General features: G+C 35.7%; 1 protein-coding gene across 6 annotated transcripts in view; it reads left to right on the plus strand.

The window, feature by feature from the left end:
- The window catches only part of LOC135207469 (proto-oncogene tyrosine-protein kinase ROS-like), a 169,797-nt gene that overhangs the window by 108,384 nt on the left and 43,624 nt on the right, over positions 1 to 17,789 (plus strand). Inside the window, exon 1 of one of the 6 annotated variants that reach the window (XM_064239200.1) lies at positions 3,206 to 3,241. The exons of the other annotated variants lie outside the window; for them this stretch is intronic. The gene's annotated coding sequence lies outside the window, so the exon portion shown is untranslated. Of the gene's footprint in view, positions 1 to 3,205; positions 3,242 to 17,789 lie in introns of those variants that run through there. 6 annotated transcript variants of the gene reach the window in all.

Consider the following 17,789-nt stretch of genomic DNA (forward strand, 5'->3'; position numbering starts at 1 on the left):
AAGATGATGATGATGATGATGATGATGATGATGATAAGAAGAAAATAGAAGACACTGAAGGGAACTGTATTAAGTGGAGATGATTTGCGTTCCTCTTAAGGACGAATTGGCTTTGACGCAATGCTTAGAGAGATGCTTCTTCTTCCCCTCCTCCTCCTCCTCCTCCTCGTACTATCACCACAACTACCTTCTTTCTCGAGCTCCAACTAACCAATTCCTTAGCAACCCCCCCCCCCCTCCCCCTTACATCCCTTCAGTTCCCCTCGTCTCCAAAAAGTATCTTAAATGCGTATGTAAGACACGCGTTCGTCTCTCTCTCTCTCTCTCTCTCTCTCTCTCTCTCTCTCTCTCTCTCTCAGATGTAAGGTATGCGTTGGTGGCAAGAGCTGGGAGGCCCTTTATTATCATCGTCATTGTTATGGGTATTTATAAGTGGTTTTGTAATACAGCTGCTGCTGCTGCTGCTACGGCAGGATGGCTTTCACGGCTTAAATGCTGCCCAGTTTATTTATTTATTTATTCATTTATACAATTCTTTATTTATTTTATTTGTCTGTTTATGTCTGTATTTATTTTATATATTTTTTTATTTGTGATATTGATTTTATTATTTCACTAATTTATTTATTATTTATTTTTAATTTATTTATTTGTCATTTTCCGTTTTGTAGATTTGTGGAACCGAACTCGTATTTTGTCTTTACGTCAAGGCTCGTACAATAAGCGCGTATTTCGCTTACTCGGGGAGTAAGCCTACAAGCTACTTCATTGTTGCTATTGGGAGGGAAGGTATGAAAGAGGTGTTTCGCGTTGAGTTAAAGATACAGGAATTTTAGGAAGCGATATTTATGATTTATCTTGTTAAATTGAAAATGTAAAAAATAAATAATGTGCAACTTAAACAATACAGAAAAATTATTTCTAAAGAAATATAACGTATTCATTTTAATTTTCGTTGTTGAAACAAGGCTCTATTTGGCCTTAGATTTTATCACATTTTACTGTATGTTGAAAGTTAGGAATATATTATTTACAACTTATGCTTGATGGGAAAACCTTGCACACGTTCAGAGTAAGATGGAGGTCGGATCACGCCTTGTTTTCACGGCAAATAATTACTTATCTTCGCTTGGCGCATAGACTCGTATGATTAGCGTTCTTGAACTCTGCGTATTTTATACTCAAGTTCTTGCAGAATAATTATTATAATTATATTTGTGTTTGTACTTCACAGGCATTGAGTGCTTGTTCTTAACGTTAGCAAGTAATAAGGTAAATATGACAAGGGTAACTCATTGCGTGTATATATATATATATATATATATATATATATATTATATATATCATATATAGATATATATATATAGATTATATATGAATATAATTATTATAATTATATTTGTGTTTGTACTTCACAGGCATTGAGTGCTTGTTCTTAACGTTAGCAAGTAATAAGGTAAATATGACAAGGGTAACTCATTGTCGTGTTATATATGTGTATATATATATATATATATATATATATATATATATATATATATATATATATATGTATATATATATATGTATATATAATATATATGCAGTTTATATTTCTGCTTGCAAATCTAGCGTATGTTAATAAAATACATTCTGTGTGTGTACTGAGTTGACTTTCGAACGCTGTATTTTATATCCTGTTTACAAGACATCCAAGGCTTGAATTATACTGTTAATGAAATGATTAATGTCAGCGTACATAAATTTGTCAAGATATGTATCACCGCGGGCGCTGCTTGTTAGTAATGGAGAGAATTGTACACCATAGGGATCTTATTTCTTTCCTAATTTATATTTCTTTTTACTCTCTCTCTCTCTCTCTCTCTCTCTCTCTCTCTCTCTCTCTCTCTCTCTCTCTCTCTCTCTCAACAAACGGCACTATCCCAACGCGATGTGGCACTAGATAATATTTCAGATGGATCATTGCTTTCAAGAATTGTATCTATACATTAAAACGCCATTAGATAGTTTGCGGGTTTTAAATTTGGCGTTTCTGCCTACCGTCGTCCAATCCGGGCCAACCTCTCTCACCACTGGTCCGTAGGTAGCAGAATGAAGGTACCAAGGTATTCTATATACCTTGCAAGGTACCTTGATCGGTCCGGGTTTCAGGACGGTACGTGACGTGCAAGGGGTCGGGACTTGACGTCTCGACCCTATGTTATACTGGAAATGTTATGTTTTCATAATGTTTAGATCACCTCATTTACATATAACATAAATCCCTGCCAAATATGTGGATAATTCTGAAAGGTAAGAAATATACTGTAATATAGTTATTTGTAAACAATTCTGTCTTCATTTTAACTCTCCTGGAAAATATTGAAAGAAATCTCGTTTTTAATGTTTTCCTTGATTCATGTTTGTCCTCTTAGGCTACCTGTTGCTCTGTGCATGTCTGTATAAATCATTTTTGTATTTTTGTGTCGTAGGTATTATATAGTAGTTTTGTATATTTTAATCTTATATATTAACTTGTATGCCTAATTCTATTTTAAAGTATGTTACAACTGACAAAAGTTAATATCTTTTTACTAACTGTTAAAAACCCATTTTATAATCCCCATCCTTTCATTTAAGCATTTCCTTCACCTTTTAATTTCCTAAATATACCCTTTTATTTACAGTTGATATCTTTTTTCTTTTACTAACTATTAATTACTAACTATTAAAATTCCATTTTATAATCCTTATCTCTTCATGTAAGCAATTCCTTCGCCTTGAATTTCAAAACACCCTTTTATTAACAGTTGATATTTTTTTTTACTAACTTCCTTATCCTTTCATTTAAGCGATTCCTTCGCCTTGAATTTCCAAAAATACCCTTTTATTTATGTTCATATTTTTTGTACTAACTGTTAGAAATAGATTTTATAATCCTTATCCCTTCATGTAAACAATTCCTTCAACTTAAATTTCCAAAAGATATCCTTTTATTTACTGGTGACTTTTTTTTTTTTACTAACCATTTTATCCTCCTTATCCCTTCATTTAAGCGATTCCTTCGACTTGAATTCCCAAAACACCCTTTTATTTACAGATGATATTTTTTTTTACTAACTTAAAAACACATTTTATAATCCTTATCACTTCATGTAAGCAATTCCTTCGCCTTGAGTTTCCAAAACATGCCCTTTTATTTATGTTCCATTTTTATTTTCAGCGTTCAGTCCAGATATCTGTCAAGAGTGTTAACATCCCGGTATGACATTTCTTAAAAGGCTGATTTCATTTTGTGTGACGCTGTCAAGGCTGATTTCTTTTTGTGAGACGCTGTGTGACCATTTCAGCTCGATTTTTTTTCTCCTTCATATTATTTGCAGGCCCTTCTTATTTTTTTGCTTTCGTTTAAATTCCTTGTATGGCTTTGCTTTATTGGATGAATTCTTTTCTTACTCTGGCTGAAAGAGAGAGAGAGAGAGATAGTTTAGCAGTTTTTATCATTATATTTTTCCCTCCAGATGCTTGAAAAATTTAAACCGAACATTTTATTCGTAGAGAGAAGAAGAGAGAATTTTAAGATTCGAGAGAGAGAGAGAGAGAGAGAGAGAGATGGTTTAGAAGTTTTTTATTATTATATTTTGTGCTATACAGACACATGGAAAATTGAAACACACACATTTTATTCGTAACAGAGAGATAGAGAGAGAGAGTAGAGGAAAATTGAGGAGTTTTTAGAAGTTTTTTTTTAGAGAGATTTTGGAAGAGAGATGGAGAGAGGACAAAGAGATTCGAGAGAGAGAGAGAGGTATTGTAGCAGTTTTCTATAATAATTCTTGCAATAGAGATACATGAAAAAATTGACACCGAAGAAAACTGTATTTGAAACAGACTTTCCTTAATATGTTCAACCCTGAAGAAAAAATGAATTAACTGTAGGTCAACGGGGGTAAATTAATTTTGCAGAATAAAGTATATCTGATCGTAATCTTTCCTCCCTGTCACAACCTCTGTTATTTGTGGTAACCATTTCAAAGACCCTCCTTCGTCAGGAGATAAACCAGAGGAAGGCAAAGATGACCAGATAGGAGCGCACAGGATGAAAATGTCCTCCGATAGGATCTTTTTCTGATGACGAGACCCTGATTTCGGGTCTTTTCGTCCTATACCCAATTAACCCAGATGTAATTGGCTCGAATTTTAATTGACAAGGGAATGTAACATGTTTAGCTATGACACCTTAAAATTATGTTACATAATTTCTTCGAAATTCAGTATCATATTTGTATAAGAGGTCTGTTTTGCTCAATTCATGTCGCTCCTAGAAAATTATAGTTGATTTTGCATGATATGTGAAATTTTGTATTAGAAATGGGAATGTTTCCAGATGATTTTAGTAAGTGAGCTTGGTTATATGCGTGCTTGTGTTTTATGTGTGATTTTGCATTTGTGTCATTTTTTTTTCCTATTTCTGAGGCTGTTCTGAAGCTTATTTTAAATTTGTATATTTTTAAGCATTCAAGGAGGTGTGTGTGTATTTCGACTCATTTTATTACGTTCACTCATGAAAATTAACCAATTCTACATCTAGTACTTCCTGCAGTATTTATGGATACCGCAAATTACATCTGAAAAGAAATTGTAAATGTAACCTGGATTTTAGGATAGGCGTGTCGTAACAGAAATGATTGCAAGATAACGAAAGCATGCCTCATATTTTGTTGTATTTTTGTGTTATATATATATATATATATATATATATATATATATAATATATATATATTGTATTCAGGTTATTGGAGAAGAGGACCTGCTATCAAGAAAACGAATTAAGTCTTATCTCGTAAGGTGAATCACACGTGAAGAATTGGGCAAATTACTCAGAATGTGATACAGCGGTCCAGATGTAGAGAATGTGAGGTGCCAGCGTTAATGTAGTTTGTATTTATCTTTCTCAAGGCTCTTATGTCAGGGTTGATGACCTCAACATTTTAGGTATGGTGGTTATGGTGCCCTTAGTATTATTATTATTATTATTATTATTATTATTATTATTATTATTATTATTATTATTCATAGAAATCTCACTATAGCATGCACCACTGATATGGTGAAGAAATCCAGAGTGGTGTAAAATGATATATCTAATATATATATATGATATATATATATATATATATATATAATATATATTATATATATACAAAAGAGAGCTTTCGAACAAGTTCTCGAAAGCTCACGTTCATATATATATATATATATATATATATATATATATATATATATATATATATATATATATATATATATATATATTATATATATATATATATATATATATATATTTATATATATATATATATATATATATATATATATATATATATATATATATATATATACACTTACACCGCTGTGGATTTCTTCACCATTATTATTATTAGTATAATATTATATTATTATTAATTAGGAATGCACATACTCCATGCAATACTAACATAGTCATTGCACGTGATCGATAGACTTTCCGAAACTATGTAGACATGTAATCTTTGCATCCCAATTTTATATTAAATCTCGTTTTAATCGATAAAGTCATTAGAGTTTAGTAGCATTTTTATTGCATAAGTAAATAAATAAAATCTTAATCTCAAATAAATTTATGGATTTCATAAGTAAAATTCTTAGGTGACTCTTCTTGAAAACTCTCATTTCATGATAAATCCATCATAAATTTTTTGACAGTATCATACATAATTGACCGATATTTTTCCTAACTTGTTTAATCTCACAGTTCCATATAAGTCTTCGACAATGTCTTACACAAAAGACTGATATTTTTCCCGTCTCTTCTTTCCCTATGGCATTTATTTCCATCTTTGTACGAGACTGTCATAAAATCCTAGATAATCTCGTACGTCAAATCTGAATAACTCTTCTTTAGCTATCTGACTTCCCTATCATAGTCTGTTATTCTTCCCATCCCTTATTCCCCTTTATGCTTGAATTTATCGCCTCTTTACACTGCATGCACATGAAACTGGGCGTCTAATTTCTCTTCCTCGTCTCTCCCCTACCCATACCCATACCCTCCTCCTTCGACCTTTTTCTTTTCGGTTATTTATGCGAACGTCCACTTGCTCCTCGACTCAGTGATACGCGATCCCGCTTTTAATTGCAGTTTGCATCCGACGTAATTGTAGATCGGTGTCATAAGCGTCCGAGAGAAATGGGACGCAATTTATACTATGGTGTCGCTCGCAGGATGCAACTGTCACATGCCAGAGAGGCCGTGATGGTCTTACCAGTTGGCAAGGCATTGTTTGACAGGAAGTAAGGTTTTGGCATCGTTTTGAATAATGGAGCTTATGGCTCTAACTCTTAGAGATGCCTATTGGCTGTCGGCCATTATTATGTATGACAGATCGTTGCTTGCTAGGTATAGGCTGGCGAGTCCTGTCGCGAGTTTAGTGACGCTCGGTAGGCCTACGCGTATACCCCTTCTCATTTATTCAGCTTTTGTTGTTTCAAATTTTAAAGATCAACTAACAGATAGATAAATACATCGTTTGAGAATCTGAACTTATCCTTTCATCATTTGATTTATTAGATCATGTTAAACTTGTCTTAGAGCGCTTATTTTTTTGAGAATGACAATTACGTTTACACATTCAGTCCAAATTGAGAGGCTGAATCAGAAGAAAACTTGTTCTTCAAAAAGCCAAAGTGGACTGCACCTTTTGCCTGGGCCTTCTGCCACAAAATTACTGCATGTGGTTTGTCTGCCTGAGAATAGAAATGTAGTTATGAAGGCTTTGTTTGGATGTTTTGTTTAGTGAGTGTGTTTTTCTGCTTGTTGCATCGTTTTATGTGTGTGAACGTATTTTTAGTATTAAGGTTACTATACTAACTAAATTAACTCGGCCGATAACGTTTGACATTGTACCCTTAATCAAAAGTGTCCATATTAAACTATAAAATGATTAACTTCCACGGTGACTTTGCTTGCTTAAAATATTGTCAGTTGACAAGTACTGCATTTACAAACCATCTTTTCCCGCGTTAATTATTTTGAAATTGAAGCATGCCGTTAAAACCCTATTTCCTGACAAAGAAAGAAAATGTGTATATGTTTAGAGAGCTTGTGTAGCATATGGTATAGTATATACACATCCATCTGCATTGTAATTTCAGTACATCGAGCCTTGAATAACAAGCAAGAATTCACAGCCGTTCATGTATTAATTTGAACAATTTTCCCATTTTTCTTGAAAGTCAAATCAGGGAAAATATGTGGGTAGAGAGGAGAATAATGCTTTTATAATTTTATTCCTATTGAGACCACGTATACAGGACAGTGCAGTATGAATATTAATTTGCGTATTTTATATAATTTTTTTTTTTTTACAAAACTCTGATCAACTAATGGATTGTGTTAAGTGTCGAATGAAGAGCAAATAAAAGCAGATACGTTTTCATATATATAAAGTAAAACCTCGCTGCTCTCAGTACTTGATTATTGCGGGGTTTTCCTGTGAGTTTCAGTGTCCAAATGTTTGAGCAAACTTACGTGAGCTGCCGTTTGTCTTTCTTATTTTTAATCGTCTTTGGTTCTGTATTATTACTACCAAATAAATTGTGATAAATTGTGTTGCTGCAGACCGTGTACATTTTATTTGAAGGTACTACCAAATAATTTGTATAATTTAGCGGGGTCTTAAACACGCGACATTTTTTTTATAACCTAAAGGTCGAAATGGGAACAAGTACAGCTTAATGGAAACTGTTTTGTAGGACGTAAGTGTAAAGATAAAGAAGTAACTTGAGAGTTCCCAGAAGTTAGACAATTGTAAACATCTTTTACGCCAAAACTCATTAAATGCATTAAAAGTGTTTTTTTTTTTTTTTTTTTTTTTTTTTTTTTTTTTTTTTTTTTTTTTTTTTTAGTTTTGTATTCTTTTGCTCAGCAGAGTATTATTATTATGTACAAAACAAACTGCATAAATTAGGACCCAAGAACACCAAAGCGTTGGAAAGGGGGCGGGGCCTTCATTAGCTTTATTGTAATTAAGGTGCGAAAATATTGTTGAAGATTTGAGAACTGTAGGTCGTATGCGAACACTGCAGCTACACTGGGGATATTTGATAGAGAAAATAAAATTGTAGGCAGCTGAACGTTTTGCGTATCATAAAATTATCTTCATCTGTCAAAGTGTGAGTCGAAGGAAGGGATGGAAAAACTGTCCAATTTTCTACCCCTTCCCTCAACCCCTCTCCTCCTCCTCCTCCTCCTCCTCCTCATAAGTTGCTGGAGCTTATCTCCTCTGGTCCCTTTTCCATTTCGGGTTGAATCTCGATTTTATCGTCATATGAATTTAATTAACTGGAAAGCTAAATAACCCTTTAAGTAATAATCCAATGAAATCTTTCAGAAAACGACGTTTCCTGCGAAACTGATTTTCTGTAGTTGAAAGTTTTCATTTACTATCTACGCATGCAGTGTTGTTCTTTCTTAATAAAAAGAACCAACATTGCTTGTTTCATTCCACTCTTCTGTGCGTCCGTGGAAATCCGGTTCCGTGTCGACAACAGGTCCCTTTTTTTTTTTTACTCCCAAGCGAAGACCTGTGCTATCCCAAGCAGGGTTTAAACCCAGCTGAATCTAGAACACCAACAACTTCCCCCAAAAGGGGTTCTTTCCCTAGTTAAATAAAACGGTTATAATTTCAGCACCTTGGCAGGTATGCCTTCGTTTTGATTCGTCGATATGGTGTTTTTGTAAGAACTAGGTAAGTATGTGAGATTGGCAATTGAGATTGCGGTGGAGAGGGGAGTGCGCAAACATGTTAAGTAATCGGAGAGTGATGTACTTGAGGCCGCGCACAGTACTCCCAGTCACTGGGAGCGTTCTTGTGTTTACTAAATGTAACTGAAAATGTCAAGAGATTCAAAGAGTTCTGGCCAGTTGTAGATCTGTATACGCGCCCGCGCGCACACACAATCCAATATACATGATAGATAATATATATACATTATATTATATATATATATATATATATATATATATTATATTAAATATATAATTATCTGTATATATTATATAATATTATAATATATATATCATATAGTCGTATATACGTATGCGTATATATATATTTTATATAGATCCTAATATATATATATATATATGGGGGGGCGTGTCTAGACAAAATTTATCATTATGAGTTTGATAATATCACCATCATTCCACAGTGTAGCTAACAGGATCAATTCTCTCTCTCTCTCTCTCTCTCTCTCTCTCTCTCTCTCTCTCTCTCTCTCTCTCTCCTCTCTCTAGGTCTCAACCGTTAGATGCCGTTGGTGAAGCACTTAGCATCATAACCGTTATTTGATTAAGCCACATGTTTATTAATGGATGTTAGATTGAAACCATTTATTCTCTCATTTGTATATTATTGATGCTTTTAATAGCATTAATAACTGCAAATACCGCAACAACCGTTCGTGTTTCAGTTATACAACAACCGTAATGTATATCAATTATGATATTGATGTTATAATACCTGTTATGAATACATACTTGGTATTATAAATACGTACATGACCCAAATCCAATTTTTTATTGTTGATATTGTTATTCTAAACCTGTTCTTTGAGCCACAATATGAAAAGGAATGTCACAAAGTGCCAGTGATACCCTTTACCGAAACATGAATAAAAACAAATTCAAGTTAATATCCAGTATTTTAAATATTGTGAATATTGTGATGACAATTATTGAAACTTGGTGAACTTTTCTTTAGACTTATGGGAGGTAACTAGATCAAATTTGCTTGTGCAGCTCTGAAAGACCGTCTAGTTAGTTATTCATTGTTTTTGTTATTCTTTTCTGGACTCCGAAAATATCGACATTAGGTCATCGAAATTCTAAATGAATGAGGACTACGATTAGGAAAGGAAAGTTCCAGAGCTACACCTATGTCAGTGCAGAAACCTCCTTTGCACTCCCAAAAGATCAGATGAACTTTAGATGTGCAAGTTCTAGCTATTTCTGAACATGATATTCTTTTAGATTGTTTTTTTTTTTTTTTTTAGTCTGTTATTTACAAAAGGGATTGGGGATATAACTCTCTCTCTCTCTCTCTCTCTCTCTCTCTCTCTCTCTCTCTCTCTCTCTCTCTCTCTCTCAGAATAGGTAATTGTAAGTTATTTACTTTTAATGCATTTGAGATCAATTCTGTATGAACATTGCAGGTACTCAGATTATATATACTTACATATATATATGTACTTATATATATATGACTTATATATATATATATATATATATATATATATATATGGAGAGAGAGAGAGAGAGAGAGAGAGAGAGAGAGAGAGTAGAGAGAGAGAGAGAGAGAAGTTATATCCCCCAATCACTTCTGTAAACGACCAACATAATCGTGTATCATACTTTGCATATACCTAGTGTCATTAAATTTATGCAAATAGGCGTCAGCTATGCTAACCTTTAATCAATTATACCACGAATAATCATCGTTGGTGTTATGACACCGCTTCGCGAAATAAACCCGACAACAATCTCTCCTACCAAGGCGTCGGGGTTGAGCTCCCTCTGCTAGCCTGTTGTGTGACATCGCCAGAATGCCTTCAGAAGCACGTTGATCCTGCATTTATTGCCAATCACTGGGTATTTGAGCCAGGTGTCGACGCACCCTTCTGCAGTTTTATACCCCTCCCCCCCTCCCCCTTCCTCCCATGCCTTCCTCCCCTCCCTGTTATATCACTCCCCCCATCTCCCTCAGACTATGCCACTAGCTTTCCCACATCATCCCTTCCCTGATATTCTCTCTCTCTCTCTCTCTCTCTCTCTCTCTCTCTCTCTCTCTCTCATTCAAAGCTATAAAGTATTGCTTTTTAACCTCCCTCCTGATATTCTCTCTCTCTCTCTCTCTCTCTCTCTCTCTCTCTCTCTCTCTCTCTCTCTGGGAACTTCTTTATATACAAGATATGTAAGACGTGGAATAAGCTGCCACCAGAAGTTGTAAACAGCAACAGTGTGGAAGAGTTTAAAAGAAAGCTAGACAAAATCATTAGGATGCTGTGAATGCATAGTAAAACTACTCCTACAAATGAGTGAGGACACGATGTCTCCTCGGATGGACCAACAAGTTTTTGAGACATCCTAATCCTTGTAACTCTCTCTCTCTCTCTCTCTCTCTCTCTCTCTCTCTCTCTCTCTCTCAATAAAGAAGTACTGGTATATCTTTTTGTAAATATTATTATTAGTATCAATGAGAGTATCTTGAGCCAAACAATAACTTGGTCTGTGTGCAAATTTGTTCAACAGTTATGTTCAACGGTACCTATGTTCTCAGCAAGAAAAAATATTAAAGTCATCGTCTTGTTAAAAGTTTACAGCTCTGAAGGTATTCCCGACCAACGTTGTCTAATTCCCAAGACTACAAAACATATTCCAGATTCTGCCACAATGTTTTACCTCTTACTCTCCACAAGAACGTTATTGCATGGTGAATCCATAGGCCTCTGTTTCCATCAGACACTTGTGCGTGATTCATTTCTCTCTATCAAAAATAAAATATTGAGTCTCTTAATTGACTCTCGTAAATGCTACGTCCAAGACAAATTCGCCGTGACATTTTTATCTCTCTCCAGACAGACACGAGCTTGCTACTGAGAATCTCCAGGCAGTGGTCTCGTCTCCCTTGACAAGTCCAAATTAATCTCCTTTTTTTGGAGTTTTTTTTTTTGTTTTTTTTTTTTTTTTTTTTTTTTTTTTTTTGTCATGATGCTTATTTACCAGGAAATGTGTCATCTGTTGGTACTCAGTGGTCAAGGGAGAATGTTTTTTGTGTTAATGAAGTAGGCTTTTCTAGTGTAGTGAATTTCATGCTGTATCTGCAGTAAAGGCTTAACCTCTCTCTCTCTCTCTCTCTCTCTCTCTCTCTCTCTCTCTCTCTCTCTCTCTCTCTATATATATATATATATATATATATATATTATATATATATATATATATATAGTCTCACTTATCGACTGTAAGTTTTAAAATACATTCAACGTTTAGATGTAGCGTGGCGAAGCAGCACAGCCGGCTATCGTCCCAACTCTACGAGCAATGAACGTAGTATACAAAAAAACTTGTCCTTCCTTGTGAATGAAACTTACTTGAAGTGGAGCTCAAGTAAGAACCAATTGACCCTCGGTGAATTAAAAAAAGAAAAAAAAAAACTTATTAAGGCCAGTCTCTGAATATACTATCCACTCCACTCCTTTACCACCCCCCTACCCTAATTCCCCCTCTTCTAGTATCTGCCCGTTATCTTGACCACTAAAGTACCTCTCTTTTTTTTCATATAGTTTATACATCCTTGGCAATGAGAACGTCCGCCTTGTTGTTGTTGTTGTTGTTACGTTTGGCTGCGAGAGATGCGTAACATTTTTTGTGGATGGTTTGAAGTGCCTTGAAGTATCCTACGTCTAGAAGAAGGAGAAGAAGAAGAAAGAGAAAAACCGAAGGATAAGAAGAAAAATTGAAGAAGAAGAAGAAAACCTAAAGAAGAAGTAGAAGAAAAGCCGAAGAAGAAGGAGAAGACAAACTAAAGAAGAAGAAGGAAAACTAAAGAAGAAGAAGAAGAAGAAGAAGGAAAACTAAAGAAGAAGAAGAAGAAGAAGAAAAACCGAAGAAAAACCGAAGAAGAAGGAGAGGAAGAAAAACTAATGAAGAAGAAAAAGGAGATAAAGGAAAACTAAAGAAGAAGAAAAAGCGACGAAGAGGGAGAAGAAGAAAAACTAAAGAAAAAGAAGAAGAAAAACCGAAGAAGAAGGTGAAGAGGAAAACCCGAATAAGAAGGAGAAGAAGAAAAATTAAAGAAGAAGGAGAGGAAGAAGGAGAAGAAGAAACCGAAGGAGAAGTAGGAGGAGTTAGATGATGAAGCTCTTGCTTTCCATTCAGGGGCCCTTGTTGGAGGTGGAGGCAAAAGATGACAGAGACCGCCTTCAGGACAGATAAGGTTGCTCCTCTTACTCCTCCTCCTCCTCCTCCTCCTCCTCCTCCTCCTCCTTCTCGCATCCTCCACCCTTAACAGCTTCTTTCTCCTTGTGCTTCCTCACCTGTGTGTGTATCCTCTTTCTTTCTTCTGCGGCGCCCTGGTTCGCTCTGCTTTCGCTTATCTCCGTCCACTTCACCTTCTCCGGGCTGCTTCTTCTCCTCCTCCTAATCCTCCTCCTCCTCCTCCTCCTCCTCCTCCTCCTCCTCCGAGGATCCCCTCAAAGGATTCCATTGAGAGATTCCTAGGACGCGCGCTGGATTATTTTTGTGTTGCTGGCCCGGAGAAAGGAGCTGTCTGGTTAGCAGAATGAATGATATATTCTTACGTCAGTTGGTTTGTTTATTTTAGAAGAGCATCTCCCTCCGTGTGGGTATATGAACAGATGTGTTTATGTTTTGGTTGTCCGGTGTATTTAATTGGTCAGATTAATAGTTATTCCTATTGCTATTCATCCAAATAGAATTACTTCCTTAATACAGTGACCGGTCTGGATTGACGGTACAGAAGACGGACAGCCGTAACGATAAGCAACTCAAAATTTACGGTGCATATTGGAAAACAAAGAACATGATTTTTCCAGCTCACGATTTTTCTCAGTTTCATATCCATTATGCTATGATGGTTGATAATAGCAAGGTGAACATTTACAGACGCAGAGACATTTCGAACTCTTAGGTTAAATGGACCCTGGTCCTTGAGTAATGAAATAAATTTTCTTCTTTATATTGGCATGTGTTATCCTTACTTTGATCAAACCAACCCAACTTTATTTTTGTATTTATTTATTTCATTTATTTATTTATTTATATATTTATTTTATTTATTTATTTCCTTTGCGAAAGTTTTTCTGTTCCTTTACCTAATGTTATTAAAGCATGCTTTTGATCACGCTCCCAAAATAGATTAAACTTCTATTCAATATATGCTCTCGAGGACTGGTTGAATGAAAAATCCGAGTTATTTGTCCTTTTAAACTGAGCAAGACAGACGATAAGTTATGACACCATCTTCCATTATTATCAGCGACAAAGAATACATGTTTTTTTTTTTTTTTAATGTCTGATTTTGGCCGTCTCAAAAACAACAGCGAATCAATCGCTGTCTCGAGTTCTCGAGAACAAAGACCCTCCTCTGGAGGCATTGTTATTCCGGAACTTGTTTATAGTTTTGATTAACTGTTATGCATTGTTTGCAACAGACGCTCCCCGATACGTAAACAAGAGGTGCCCTTATCATTTTGATTGTTTGGCCAAGATGAGGACGTGTGGGAGAGAGAAAGGCTCCCGGTGTGAATGTGGAAGGCTATTGTTTGGTTTCTCGTGAGAGAGAGAGAGAGAGAGAGAGAGAGAGAAAGAAATATTCATTGTCTAGACTTTGTTTGTACAAAATCAGAAATCCTTGTTTGTATTGGCGCGTGCTCGGTCTTGTGTCGTAACATTTGATACGCAGGTTATCAAGTGTTGGTTCGAATCATTTTCTGAGAAAGAAACTACTATTTGTTTAAGGTGAAGAAAAAATACGAATTACTGAAGTAGTCAATGATGAGACTTGAGTTTCATCAGTGATGGTTGATCTCATTTTCTGAGAAAGAGATCATTTCAGTCGATTAAAAAAAAAATAGAATTGCTGAAGCAGTTAATGATGAGAGACTGTATCTCAGGCCTGGATGAGAAAGGCATTTAAAAGGCTTAGATAAATGACCTCAATAGGGGATGCCAATTATGGATAATTACCCCGGTTTTAATGATAGGGGCTCAGAAACACACTTTCGGCTTCTAATCGTAAAGATAACCCTCACGTAGGTTACTATGAGCTGATGGATTGGTTGATTGATAGGCCAGCTCGCCTAGCGTTACGCTGGCCAAAGAGGTGTCGTGGGTCGGCAGGAGAAGGTGGAGGGGGAGGGGGTGGGGCGGTTCATATCCCCTATCCCCTCCCCCCAATCCTGCTGTCCTCCTGCCTGGGATTCTATTCGGTGCAGCAAGTGCATAGGATGCGGATATGACGGTTAATAGGATAAGGGTGGGATAGCGGTCCAGGTATATAGGATATGGGTTCTGCAACCATTAGCTCGAGCCCTGTCTCTCCTCCACCACCTCCTACTCCTCCCCTCTCCTCCTCCTCCTACCCCTCCCTGACCCTCTCCCCCTCCGTGGCACTCGGCGAGTGATTGTCGTTCGGTTTCATGGCACTGATTTGATATTTGATTGCTTGGTGGCACTGCGGCGTTGGAGTTGACGATTGGAACGTCAGGCTCTTCACACGGGAGAAACAGAGTCTCCGTTGTGAAGGTAATAAGCCCTGACAACACGCACGCGTTCCAAAACCCTCAAGCAATGAACGGAACGTAATCATTTGCACAGGTACGCATGCGTAAAAGTGTGACGCGGTTGTAACTTCTCAGAACAAAAAAAACTACAAGTATCCTGGACTTGTACAGATGTTTGTTATTATATTCCAGCTGCAGATCTTTTAGATCGATTATTATTATTATTATTATTATTATTATTATTATTATTATTATTATTATTATTATTATTATTATTATTATGTGGAATACCAACCTCCACCTATGGAATAAATGAAAAGATAATTACAGAGAGGAAATGATAAACCTGAATAAGTATAGCAAATGCAAAACAATAAATACATAAGCGTACAAATTCATTTAAATCAATAATGAAGTTGGGACAGTTGCGTATGCTAATGTTTTGAAGGCCTTTTGATAAGGCAAGACCTATATATTGGGCCAGACAGAGGCCTCTAGACTGGCCCACTCTTAAAACTGAATTTGAATAATATTCTTTTATTTCGTCTCGTGTATACAACCCTTGCGCACATTAACACTTAACTCTGAATTGTTTTGATTCCGAAATGCAATGTTGTAACCCACTTTCTGTTAATAAAATGATTGAAGATGAAAATAGCAACGTAACGAAAACAGTTCGAGAGGGAGCCATTGAAATCTAATTAGAAACAGGTGACCGGTTTGAGAGATAGAAGGAGCCTCGCTAATTAATTGAAAACAGAACACTGTACTTAATTAGACCTGGTTAAGTGATGGTTGTTTTATGAGGGTTTATCTGCCGCTATCTCCCAGCCCATCTACACGTGTTTCGGGAGTTCCTAAGGGGAGTATTCTTATCCCACACTATTTGCTGTACTGGTTGGTATTCTGCTGTAACTTCTTCTTGAGCTGTAATGTAAATATGACCTCTCTCTCTCACAAACTATATTGTAACTCACTCCAGTTCCTGATTATGAGGGAATATTTTCTCCAATGTACCCCACGGTAGTCTTATGAAAAATGAGTCAAGGGGCGATGTTGGGGCTTCGAAGGTTCGTGAGAAATATTGACAACAGGTTGTCCTCTATTCTGGAACCCTTATTTTCCTTTCCCCGTTGCGTTGGTCAGGGAAAAGAAGAGGGGGACTGTACAGTAGTTGTTTGATGTCGAAAGTTCTTCAAAAGGTACACTGAACTGAGCTCTTGTCTTGCACGGTACGTCTCGAGTCTAGAATAGATAAACAGTATATAGACACAGTTGCAAATGCATTATGGAAACAGCGATTGACTGTTTCGTTTGTAGACATAAAGAGCTTGAATTCACAATGCCTTTCTTGTTAATTAATGAGAAATAAATTCGTTTGAAACTATAAAACTTTGTATGTATATATTCAGTGAATATTAAAGGTTGATGTAGATTGTGGAAAGAATGACTTTCATTTGTAGACATAAAGGAGTTGAATTCACGGTGCCTTTCTTGTTAATTAATGAGAAATAAATTCATTTGAAACTTTAAAACTTTGTATATATTCAGTGAATATTAAAGGTTGATGTAGATTGTGGAACGAATGACTTTCATTTGTGGACATAAAGAGGTTGAATTCACAATGCCTTTCTTGTTAATGAATGGAAATAAATTCATTTGTAACAATAAAGCTTTTTATATACTTAGTAAATATTGAAGGTTAATGTAGATTGTGACCCTGAGTGTGCTATATATTACTGGAAGCAGTGAATTTGGTAGCTAAACTTAATGTTACTATCATACCCTTTTGCAATAAACTGTGCCCCTTCCCTAAAAAAGAAAATATGAATGTAACGGGATACAAAATGAAAGATATGCAATCATTTACAAAAAAAAATCAATCTCCGTTTAATAGACGTAATTCAACTGTGATTTATCGATGGGGATGTGAAGTTAATTAAAATCTTTATGAAATTCACTAGTGAATCATAGCGGAATATTAAAAGGGACTGAAGTAACTCTAGTAGATTCTCAGGGCGAGCATCATTTTCATCATTTCGATTATGAGAAGTTGCCATTCAACTCTTATATAGGATCAGCTCAGATATATTTATAAGTATGATTAGCTCTCGGGTGAAAGATTCCGGAATCATTGTTGATCATATGCTCATATGCTTTTTAAACCTGTGAATAATCTCACTGAAGGAGATGTCTATGTGCTTTTATTATTTCTCTCTCTCTCTCTCTCTCTCTCTCTCTCTCTCTTCTCTCTCTCTCTCTCTCTCTCTCAACCTGTGAATAGTTTCACTGAAGAACTACAAATTCTTATATTCTCTCTCTCTCTCTCTCTCTCTCTCTCTCAACCTGTGAATAGTTTCACTGAAGAACTACAAATTCTTATATTTCTCTCTCTCTCTCTCTCTCTCTCTCTCTCTCTCTCTCTCTCTCTCAACCTGTGAATAATTTGAATGAAGAACTATAATTGC

The sequence above is a fragment of the Macrobrachium nipponense genome, chromosome 32 (genome assembly GCF_015104395.2).
Source record: "Macrobrachium nipponense isolate FS-2020 chromosome 32, ASM1510439v2, whole genome shotgun sequence".
Taxonomy (NCBI): Eukaryota; Metazoa; Arthropoda; class Malacostraca; order Decapoda; family Palaemonidae; genus Macrobrachium; species Macrobrachium nipponense.